Source organism: Bos indicus, chromosome 16, assembly GCF_029378745.1.
Source record: "Bos indicus isolate NIAB-ARS_2022 breed Sahiwal x Tharparkar chromosome 16, NIAB-ARS_B.indTharparkar_mat_pri_1.0, whole genome shotgun sequence".
Taxonomy (NCBI): Eukaryota; Metazoa; Chordata; class Mammalia; order Artiodactyla; family Bovidae; genus Bos; species Bos indicus.
The window spans coordinates 1,134,928-1,146,560 of NC_091775.1; positions in this window are offsets into that span (position 1 = coordinate 1,134,928).

Consider the following 11,633-nt stretch of genomic DNA (forward strand, 5'->3'; position numbering starts at 1 on the left):
TCCATGACCTTCATCAACAAACACGCAGTTTGACCTAGGTGTCCTAGATCAAGTAGGCCTGGGAAGCTATGTGTGATACACTGGGAGGGTAGGTGAGCCAGGAGATGGCAGTCAGGGAAGCTAGCTCTTCTATATCACAAATAGAATTGGTTAGAGACCCATCTGTGTCGAGGAGTTGTTTAAAAGAAATGGCCCCATTTCCATGGCTACCTTCTAACACAAATGTCCTAGGTACTCATTTGTCAAGGACCTACTCTTTTGGTAGGTCCTTACAAATGAGGTTAGGGTTGACTTTTTGCTCTTCTCTTATTAGGTACAAAATCAGCATCTATCTTCTTGTTTCCCAATAGACTCCTCTCATGAAGGATATTTCATTGTTTAGTCAAAGTCCTGAAATTCAGGAAGGGTTGTCTGGAAGTGGAGAGGATACAATCAACCACTTCTGTTTCCAAGCCAGGGAAACTGTAGAATGGCAGATTGGTCTTGGGGTTGCTCTTGGTTCTAGACAGACTAGTAGTCCCTCAATTTACATAGAGGGTTCTGTGATCGAGCAGTGTGTTATTTAGTTTAGATCTGACTGGCAATAAGAGTGGAGAGCTGCCCTTAGCCAGGTGAGGAAACAGGCTGTGAACAGGAATTGCTTGAAGAGTTGCAGTTGGTGGATTTTTTGTGTTCAGGGCCCAAGCATTGGTTGGTCCCTTCTGCTCCTAGCTTCTCTACTTGGTAAACAGTGGTAGCCTGGGAGACCTGTGCTCGGTCAGCTGTTTCTGGATGATAGGCACCACCCCAGAAAGTGTAGACAGGGCTCTAAGAGCTGCAGATTAACAGCCCATCCTGGCTCCTGATAAGAAGGTTTGGGTGGGAGAGTCCTTGATGCTGCAGCAAACGAGCCCCAGTGGAAAAAAAACCACTTCAGTGAGGCTGACGTCTGCTCCTTTACCAGCCTGTGGTCAGGAAAGATCGTGGGGAATCCTGGCTTCCAGGAGAGTGCTGGAAAGAGTGGTGCAGCAGGGAGTTCTGGGCTGGGAGGGAGAATCTATGGGTTGTGGTCCAGGTTCTTCTTCCCAACTAACTGTGTAAGTTTGGATAAGTCCCTAAGTTTTCCTATCTCAGAAATTAGGAGGTGACCTCTGTTCCTTTCTTCACCTTTTGGTTCTAAATCACCTTCTTTATCCTGGCAATCACTGGAAGGCAAATTAGCACATTTCTTATTCATTATTTTCAGTTAGTTGAACCGAAAGTTCATTTGGGCTAGGAAATGGGATCAGTAATAATCTTCCCTTGTTTGGATCAGATTCCTGCCTGATAAGGTTTCAACTCCCAGGTCTAGTGAGGCAGTGCTGCCAAGAGGTCAGGAGCTCAGACGCTAGTGTCAGACTGCCTAGAAACCTAATCTAATCTAATCTCAGCTCCACCACCTACCTAGACAGTGTGTTAGAAAGCAGAGACATCACTTTGCCAACAAAGTGATACAGTCAAAGCTATTGTTTTTCCAGTAGTCTTGTATGGATGTAAGAGATGGACCATAAAGCAGTCCCTTGGACTGTAAGGAGATCCAACCAGTCCATCCTAAAGGAAATCAGTCCTGAATATTCATTGGAAGGACTGATGCTGAAGCTGAAACTCCAATACTTTGGCTACCTGATATGAAGAGCCAACTCATTGGAAAAGACCCTGATGCTGGGAAAGACTGAAGGCAGGAGGAGAGGGGGGAAGACAAAGGATGAGATGATTGGATGGCATCACCAACTGGATAGCATGAGTTTGGGCAAGCTCCAGAAGATGGTGAAGGACAGCACTGTCATGCTGCAGTCCTGGGGATCACAAAGAATCAGACACAAGTTAGCGACTGAACACCACCACCACCTACCTACTGGCTATGAAACCTGGGGCAAATTACTTCACCAGGCCTTCATTTCCCCATTTGTAAAATAGGATTAGGAATAGAATCCATCTCAAAATGTTGTGAGGATTAAATGAGATCCTTATTCTATCCATATTCTTGAATAGTGCTTTGCAGTATTCTATTAATTACTAAACAAATGAGAATTGTAGTTTTAAGTAGAACTTGACCTCATCTCTTCAAGGGCTCTGAATTGGTCCCAAGATGAGTAAGGACTCTGACATTCTGATAACTGGAAGGAAACCATTATAAAAGTAATAGTTCCTGTGAGGGCCTCCAAGAGCAGCTACAGAGAACCCCATTCAAGCAGTCTCTCTAAGTACCTGATGAATGAATGAATGAACTGATGTCTGACCTTTGTCATTATTGCTGAAATGGACAGTGTTCTTTCCAGACAGCTGACCTCATTGAAACCTAAACAGTTTTAACCTGTTGGCTTCAGGGTCTGCTGTGGATTTATACCAAAGTGGCTACATGCTCATTCACACACCAAGTGGGTGGAGAAAGAAATTTCCCAATAACGACTTTGCTTACCTCCATCCTGCCTACTTATGGAATCACACCTACCTGCTCTCCCTCCCCAGAAGACAGAGAAATGGGGAAGTTGAGAAAGGCAAGGGTGATGAGTTCTAGAGAGTTCTGCCTTTCTTTCTGCACCGTTTGCAGAGCTAGCAAGAAAATGTTTGAGCTTAGTCTAAAAGATTACCAGGGCACTGGATAACAATGATTTTATACAAACAAGTGTACCCCACACATGCAGCCAGGCCTTCCCCTGGCATTGAGAGAAGCCAGGTTCTCTGATCTCCCATCAGCTCCAGGTCATTTTGTTCCCACCAGAACCCTGGCTATTCCACTGCCCACCCTCTTTCCCATAAACAAGGATGGGTCTTAATTCAGTCCTAGCCTAGTAAACCTGATGGGTTGCCCAGAGCACATCAGGTAAGAGGTGATGGCTGGGCAGGCTGGAGCAAGAGCTACTTGATTTACCAGCAGGGAGGGACCCTTTAAAGTTTGGTGGGTAGCAGGGAGGTGAGGGAAAGACCAGACAGTCAATGGATGAGGCTAGCTGGACAGAGGACGCAGTGAACTTGCAGAGCTAGCGCAAGCCTTGTCTGAATAGGACCCCATTTATTAGCCCTAGTTATCCTGGGACACCAGTAATACCAGTTACTGTAATTTTTCTAGAGAAACCTGAAATGTAGATTTCTATTTGACATCTCCTTAAGTTCTAATCACGAAGACTACATCTGCCTAGGCTGCCAGTTTGTGACCTATGATACCTCTAGGGTGTGGGGGTTCTGACCCCCGCCCCCACAGTGAGGCTCTGCACTAAGGACACCAGTGTGGACTGCCACAGTGGCCATGGTCTTTAGGAAAGAACACCCCTGATAGAGACAAGGGCACATCTGGGGCCTCTTCCCCCTCCAAGGACTCAACTAGAAGTAGCTCTCCTTTCCCTCAACCTGTGCCTGGGACTGTGGTCTCCGAGCCTCTTCTCAAGCCTGCTCTGCCCCCTCCTACCCGCTCACTTGATCTGGTTAACTCTTGTCTATAAAGATGTAGACCTGGGATGTGCGTTCCCAGGATACTCGGTTTTTTCCACTGTCCTAGTCCTTGTAACCTGAGTTTACAGCTAGAGTGTAGGCCAGGGCCTTACCTGAGGAGTGTCTGTCTGATGTAGGTGCTTTTGAATATTGGTTGAATGAATGTCAGAGTAGCCAAGGAGTGTGTGTGTTAGTCACTCAGTTGTCTCCAACTCTTTGTGACCCAATGGACTAGCTCCAGGGGATCTTTCCACCCCAGGGATTGAACCCAAATCTCCTGCATTGCAGGCAGATGCTTTTCTATGGAAGCCCAAGAGCAGAGGCTAATAGATGAAAGGGATTTATTAATAGATCAGGGGTAGAAGAAAAAACTCAGGTCCCCTTAAGGTCTTTCAGTGAGAGGTCCCAGCTCAAAATACCAACCTGTGATTGCTCCTTAAAAAAAAAAAAAAATTCTTAGACTCTTGCAGTCTCGTAGATCTTTAAGCACCTGTTGTTGAAATGTAAATATCACTTAGAGACGGGTGGACACACTTTAAATCATAATTTGGGAGAGCCTCAGTTAACAATTAACTCCCTAAATGGGTTTACCTGGAGGGTAATCACCTGGAGAAAACAAAGGCTGGGCTGCTGTCATACAGGAATTCTGACCGAGGTGCAGGAGAGACAATAGACTCCACAATTTCGGAACACTGATCCTGTCTGCAGAAATCCTTCCCAGTGTCTAGCTGTGGCGTGGCAAAAATAACTCTAGGTTTAGGAGCTGGGAAATCGGGGCCTTAGCTTCAGGTCTGATAATATCTAGTAATAGACACCTTTGACAACTTAGAAGTCACTTCCCCCTTTTGAATCTTGGTTTTCTCATCTGTGAAATGAGTTATTTATGCTCACTCGCGTTCCCGTTTCCATATAACAGGAAAATCTGATTCTCCCCTCCCATTACACCAGCACAGAGTCCAAGTCTGTGCTCTGGACATGTCACAGCTGAAATAACACAACAGGCTTCTACCTGCTTTACTACCTGGCCTGGTCAGCAGCCCGGGATAAATGCAAACTGTTCTTATCATGCCATTCCCTTCCTGCTGCCTTTTTTGGTCATTCTGAGTCCCTTAGTCCAGTCTTTCCAACCTCAAACACTCTGTGCAGTGGCCTATCTGCACCAGGACCCCTCACCTTGTCAGTTCTCACCTGCTCGCCTTTCCTTGCGGTCCTGTCCACATTTGCAAGTTTCTCTACTCTGATAATTATGGCCAAAAACTCCTCATAGAAAAGACTTTGACACACTTTCCCCTAGAATATGAGCACTGACCGTATGCTGAGCATCAACTATTACCAGACGTTCTGCCTGGTGCCTTACACATGGAATGTCCCTTGAAATGTCCACAGCGCACTGTGAGATACTGTTACCTCAGGCTCACAGATGGAGCAAAGCACCAGTACCTAGAGGAGGAGGCTAGTGGAAACAGGTTTAAAGCCTAGGGGACACTCTAGAGTTTCTTCTGCTGCCTCTTCAAAATACTTTCCCTGGATAATCCTACTAGTCCTCTTTAAAAACATTCTTGTCTCAGGGCTTTTCAATATTTGTACACTTTTATAACACATTTCTTACTTCAGAATCTCTTAATGATATATATGTGTCACTTATCACTGTTCATACTTCCATAACAAAGAGTCATCACATCTTCGTGTTTCGCTTTTGGCTGATGTCTGGTGGCTTTGCAAGCTTGCATCCCATCTCCAATTGTTACTGCAGGAGGAACCACTGTGTTTTATTTCTTTTTATGCGTCCATGTGCTGTTCACAACTTGCATGAGATAGTCTAAGCACACTGCCTGAGTACACTGGCAGTTGAATGAAAGGATCTGGGCTGAGTGAACTGTGGTATGCCCACAGGTGGCTGTGGGGCAGCCACCTCTCCTCACTGCTCTCTTTTAATCCTCCTCTGGACCTGAAAAGGAAACTGTCCAATTTGGGAGTTTCCTGAGAGAGGTAAGGAAGCTCTGTGAGCTGAGACCCCCTGCCTACATCACAGTTCCCAACATATGATCTACACACCAGCAAGCTCTGACGGTCGGACTTCATTTGGTCTTTTCGGTTAGGTCTGTTCCACATACAACTGGAACCATAACTTGAAATAATAAGCAGTAAGTAGGTGGCTCAGTGGTAAAGAATCTGCCTGCCAGTGCAGGAGACGCAGGTGACTTGAGTTCTATCCCTCAGACGGGACGATCCCCTGGAGGAGGAAATGGCAACCCCGCTCCAGTATTCTTGCTTGGAAAATCCATGGACTGGCAGGCTACAGTCCATGGGGTCACAAAGAGTCAGACACAGCTGAGCACAAGTCAACATAACTGACTGAGCACACAAGAGCATGCATGAACATGAGGCAGGAATGCACACATCTAGATAAATAAGTTTGGAAATAAATGGAGACATCTTCAGGAAAATGCTTTCACATTCCATAGGCTGATACATCATTTAAGGATTTTGTCTTCATGCTTAGACCATGGGTTTAAATTTACATGGTCTGAAAGGGATTAAACATTCTGGCTGAGACTGAGGAGGCTATTGAAGGAAGGAGAGGGCCAGAGGCACAAGACTCCTCAGAGTCTTTCCTTTATGAGTGTTTTTGCCCTAGTTCCAGGAAAGCTGGTGCTGGAGAGAGTTGACCCCTTCCCTGTGTGTGTGTGTGTGTGTGTGTGTGTGTGTGGTAGGGGAGTGACATGTGTTTGAGCAACTCAGCCATTAGTTCTCAGCAGCTGGTGGGTACCCAGAGAAGGACGGTTAAGCAGCTGCACCCCTCCCCCAGCTCCTGGCTGACCCCAGTAATCCTGAAAACCCTTTCTTCTTCTGGGCAGAGCGTCTCCCTTCCAGCTGCCCGGTCCTCCAGGTGTTTCCTGTAGCTCTTTGTTTGCTGGCTTGGTGGCTGCGGGCTGCGAGAGGGAGTCTGGTTTGGCTTCCTGTTAGCCAATGGAAGCAGTGTGGGGGTGGGCCCGGCTGCCTGTATCTGGGGGAACTGCCACAGGCAGCAGCTGCCTCCTGACACCTGCCTTCCTGAGAGTGCGTGAGCAGTGCTCGGCCGAGAGGGAGAAGCAGAGCAGGGCAGGGGCTTCAGCTGGGTCAGAACAGAGTGGTCATTTCACAAGTGAGGTGTCCACAAGTTTCCCACCCCAATACCCCTTTCCCCAGAGAGGATCGGGGTCTAAAGTGTGGGGCCATAGGGACCACAGGACAAAGGCCTGGTCGCCCTCAACATTCGTGCTCACATGACAAGGGCAGGTGGTGCTGGGTCACCCGCCATTAAGTGGAGTGCATTGCTGCTAGACGCACAGGCGAGAGTAGAAGGGGCCATCTTGACAGAGCCTCTGTTATCTTATCGAAGAGCTGAAGCGACCATACAGTCCGTTTTCACCAAACCTCTCCAACCCCAGACAGTCGGTATAGAGACAAATGCTGTCTTGGGTTTCTCCCTAGCCACTCTTCCCAGGAGGTAGGGCAGTATTTGCAGTTCAAGTGTTTCCATTTTAGTTGAAGTGATCCACTCATCTGGATGATTACTCCATCTATGTCTCCCAGGAAGGCTGTTGGCTTTGGGAGCTTAGGCTGTCTATCTTGATGCTACGTTGTATCTCCAGTGCTTGCATAGGGCCTGGCATCTAGTAGGTTCTCAACAATATTCTGGAGACTTCCCTGGTGGTCCAGTAGTTAAGACTTCACCTTCCAATACAGGGAGTGCGTTCGATTCCTGGTCGGGAAGCTAAGATCCCACATGCCTTGTGGCCAAAAACTACAACTTGAAACAGAAGCAGTGTATTGCAAAATTCAACATAGACTTTAAAAATGGTTCACATCAGAAAGAAAAAAAAATCTCAAAAAATATTAAGTGACGAATGGGAATGTTACCTCCCTCTTTTCTGCCTTTGTGTTTGCAATGGGCTAACAGAATAACACAATAATAAACGGCACTAGCGCATATAATCTCATATATAGTGCATCAGACCCAGATGCTGTGGTGCTGGGTATTGAGAAGCATCAGAGGGGATCTCTAGGACCTTAAATTGAAATATGACACGTAAAAAAGAAATCTGAGGAAGACATACACATACAAAAGGCCAAATGAGATATAATGCGATAATATAATCTCATTAAACCCTCAGAGTAACTCCATGGGATGACATTATTACTCTTAGACTACAGATGAAGAGACTAAGACTCAGGGAAGGTGAAGCAAATTACCTTCAGGCATACTGCTAGTAAGTGGTAGAACTGGGTCAAATCCAGGACTGGCTGAATAGAGGGGACAAAAAGAAGAAGAAAGAAAAACTAAGGTAAAACTGGACACAGGGTGTCTTGTCTTCTAATTTTCCTTGTCCCCTTTAGTCCTCTGGTCTTCTGGATTCCAGAAACTTTTATACTGAGCCACAGTTCATATTGCAAATAGTCAAAAAAGGTAAGAAGTCTGGAATCTCAACCTTACATATATTTTATGTCCAAACTCAGACTGCCTGTCCTCTGAAATCCTGCTGTTTATCCCAGCCTTGACTAACTATATAACAACCCTCTGAATTCTTATAGGAAGAAGTTGCCATTCCCTTCCTTATTCATGTATTTGGTCTTTTGTTTGTGTATGCCTTCCTCAAATTTCTTTTTTAGGTGTCATATTTCAATTTAAGGTCCTAGAGATCACCTCTGGTATTTCTCAGTAGCCACCACAGCATCTGGGTCTGATGCAGTACCTGGGTGTGAGCCTGAGCGCAATAAGGCTGGAGGATCGAATAGTCTAGTCTATGCCCTTCAGTGGAGTTCCCCCGACTGCACAGTGATATCTCTCGATCTGTCTCTCTCTCCCTCTCTCCCCTCTTTGCTCTTTGCATCTATCCGGCTGGAGAAATCCCAATCCAGTAGAGACCAACCGGCCACATGGACTGCTTCATCCTCAGCTGCTGACTTCCCAGCTCTTGTACAAAAGAAAGGAACTCCTTGTGTTCATTGTGACCCACTTCCTTTCTTATTAGGACCTGCTCAGGGTGGAAGCCTAGGTCTCTGTGGATTCTTTTGTTTTTGCAAAAGGAAAATAATCTCCCTGTCATAGTCACCAATAGACTTTTCCCATGGCACCTTCCAGGGGGGAGAAAAAAAATGGAACACTGTGTCCTGGGATGAGATTCAAAGATACCCAGGAGAGTGGAACAGGATATAAAAGCACTTGATTATAGTGTTATTTGAATATGAGGGATTAAAACGGGTCAGTGTAGGTCTTGGAATCCAGGGTCTATATCCAGGCTCCAGCACAGGGCCAGTTGCACATGCAGCTTGAAGGACATTTTTATGCTCAACAGCATAAACAGTTTTCAGTTTTCTGCTTGGCAGGCAGGCAATTATGTGTCCTGGAGTAAGGGCTCTCTTATGTCCAGAGATGGTTCCTTGTGAGAAACACAGTGTAGGGGTGGGCAGAGCTGAGGTTTTGTCCACAGGGTGTTGCCAGACCAAAGGAGTTGATGGGATAATTATAAATGTGAATACATAAAACACTAATATGGGATTAAATACAAACTAATGGAACTATATAGAATGATACATTATACATAAATGCTTAGATGGTTGCTAGACAAATGGAAAAGATTAGAAATGAGTAACGTTAGATTGAGTAAGGATTGAGAGAGAGAGGTTTAAGAAATGCCTTTGTTATCTTATGCCAGAAAGAAGAAACCCCACACAATTCTGAGCACAGACACCTTGGCCAGCACTAACGAGGTGGGTGGGTGGGGAGCCAGGTAAGAGAAGAGCAGTGAGCTCTGTTCTCTGAGCCGCTCTACCCACCCCACCCCCCAGCCCCTCACTCCAGCACTACAGCTGAGTTCTTCAGCAGAAAGAGCAACCTGGGGCATTCAGCCCAGAAGAGTGCAGGCTGTGGCCTCAGAACCATAATTTTGCATTTCCTATACCTTTTTACTGTTTTAAGACACAGGTAATGATTGCCTTTTATTCTGGATTTATTAAGATCTCTTAGCACCTTAACCTAGAGTTCCCATTAATCCTCCCAAACCAGACTGGATTGATGTTGGAGGGTGGAGGGAGAAAGGAAACAAAAATCAGAAATTCAGGAGATTAGGGAACAGGAGGACCGTTCACCCCTACTCTTTAAAAAAAAAAAAAAGATCTTTGCATTGCCTGGACCTTTCTGGTCTCAACTGCCTCACAAAATAATAGATGTGAAGCACTTTGAAAAATGTTTAAAGTCCCTTGCCCACTCCACCTCCTGGGAGTTATAGCTGTCAGGAAATTGAAAGTAAAGCCTCCATGGGGGACTTCTCTGGTGGTCCAGTGGTTAAGACTCTGCACTTCCACTGCAGGGGGGCACAGGTTAGATCCCTGGTTGGCGAACTAAGATCCCACCAGGAAAAAAAGAAAAAGAAGGAAAGAAAGGAAGGAAGAAAGAAAACAAAGCCTCCTATTTGTGGAGCGTCTGCTGTTTATAGAGCATTGGATTGCATATCAGCTTACTTTTGATATACAGGTGGCAGGTAAATTTTTTGCCATTTATGGAGAGGAAACTGAGGCTTAAACAAGCTCAATGACTTGCCCAGGATTATATAGCAGGCAGATGATAAGTTGAGCGTGGAAGCCAGGTCTCCTGATTCTTGGTCCACTCCTTTTCACCTAGCCTCTTAATGTTTGAAAGCACCCATGTGTTATTTTGATAGGATCCCACTTTAGAACAACCCAAACTATATTACTTAATGACAGAGTACCCAGATCCCACCACTCTCCACCTGTTCCCAAAGTCTTGGGTTTTTCCATTCAGCCCTATTTTTTAAGAGGCAAAACAACGCCCAGTCAAGGCATTTTTACTGAACGAAAATCTTCCAAGCACAAGGCCCCAAGCTACCACAGTGTAGCACTGCTGCCCCAAAGCGAAGCCTCGCTTCCAGGGCCTGGCCCTGCACAGAGCTGGCCAGAAGCAGAGGAGGAGCGTGGGGTAGAGCACCCCAAAGGACAGCAGATGGGCTGGCTGGCCGCAGCATCAGCACTCTGAATAACGCATTTTCTTTTCCAGCCACACATCCAGGGTCCGTTCCCCTCTCACCTCCGGCTTCCGCCAGCCTCTCCCCCTACCTCACCCCACCCGCTGTCTGTCTTTGGGCTAGCTCTGAGGAGCTGATGCACTCTGGAGGGACAGAGGCCGTTCTCCATTATGACTGGCAGATGGATGAAAAGAGGCTTGAAGCCCGTGTGGGGCCACTGCTGCCATCTGTCTGGTGGGACGGCTGCGCGAATGGCCTTGCCCATTCACTCCTTCACGCACCACTGGGCTCTGGCCTTTTGTTTGGTCGACTGCGGGTGGGGCTGCAGTCCGTGGGCAGCGGAGGGAGGCAGTGGGGGGAGAGAAGCAGCTGCTTTGTGTCTGGAGCAAACTTTCAGTGATTCATCAGGGTGATTGACACGAGGAAGCTGCCCAAGCCCCCAGACACCCTCATGACTGACAACCCCAGCCCTCTTCCCTCTTCACACACCCCTTCACCTCCGCTTTGGCCAAGCAGCTCCCTGCTTGGAGAGGGGGTGGCCCCGGCTCCTTTGCAGGGATGAGGAGCAGGAAAAGCTGCCCTGGTCTTTTCTGTCTCTCTGTCTACCCTCTCTTCCTATTCGTTTCCCAGGTTGAGGTGGGACCACCCTTACAGAATTTTTCTTTCTGTTTGGTTTCTGTGTGTACAAGGCCTGGCAGCTGGAGCAGCCAGAGCATGAGGAAAGACCCATTAGCCACCCAGCAGCTGAGCAGGAAAAAAAAAAAGGGAATTGAATAGAGGTGGTGGGGTTGGCAGTCTTTCAGCCCAGCTCCTGGTCTTTGAATAACACCCCAGGTCAGGGACTGGGATCAGTATGTGGAAGGCGTTAGGGCATTTAATTATTTAAAGGTCTCAATAAAAGGAACCAAAACCCTGGGGAAGGGGGGGATAGGCAGATGGTGTGCCCAAGCTGCTGGGAACCTGGGAACCAGGTGCAGGATGGGTGAGGGTGGGGGTAGGAGAGTTTAGGAGGGCTGAACCAGAGGTCAGAGCTCAGGAAGGAAGAGAATAGGGGAGGGGAAGTGAAACAGAGATTGCCCTCCAGACCCAAGCAGGCCCTGCACATAACCTTTCCCTACACCAACTGGGGCAGGTCTCTCTCCTTTCTGCACTCCTGCCCAC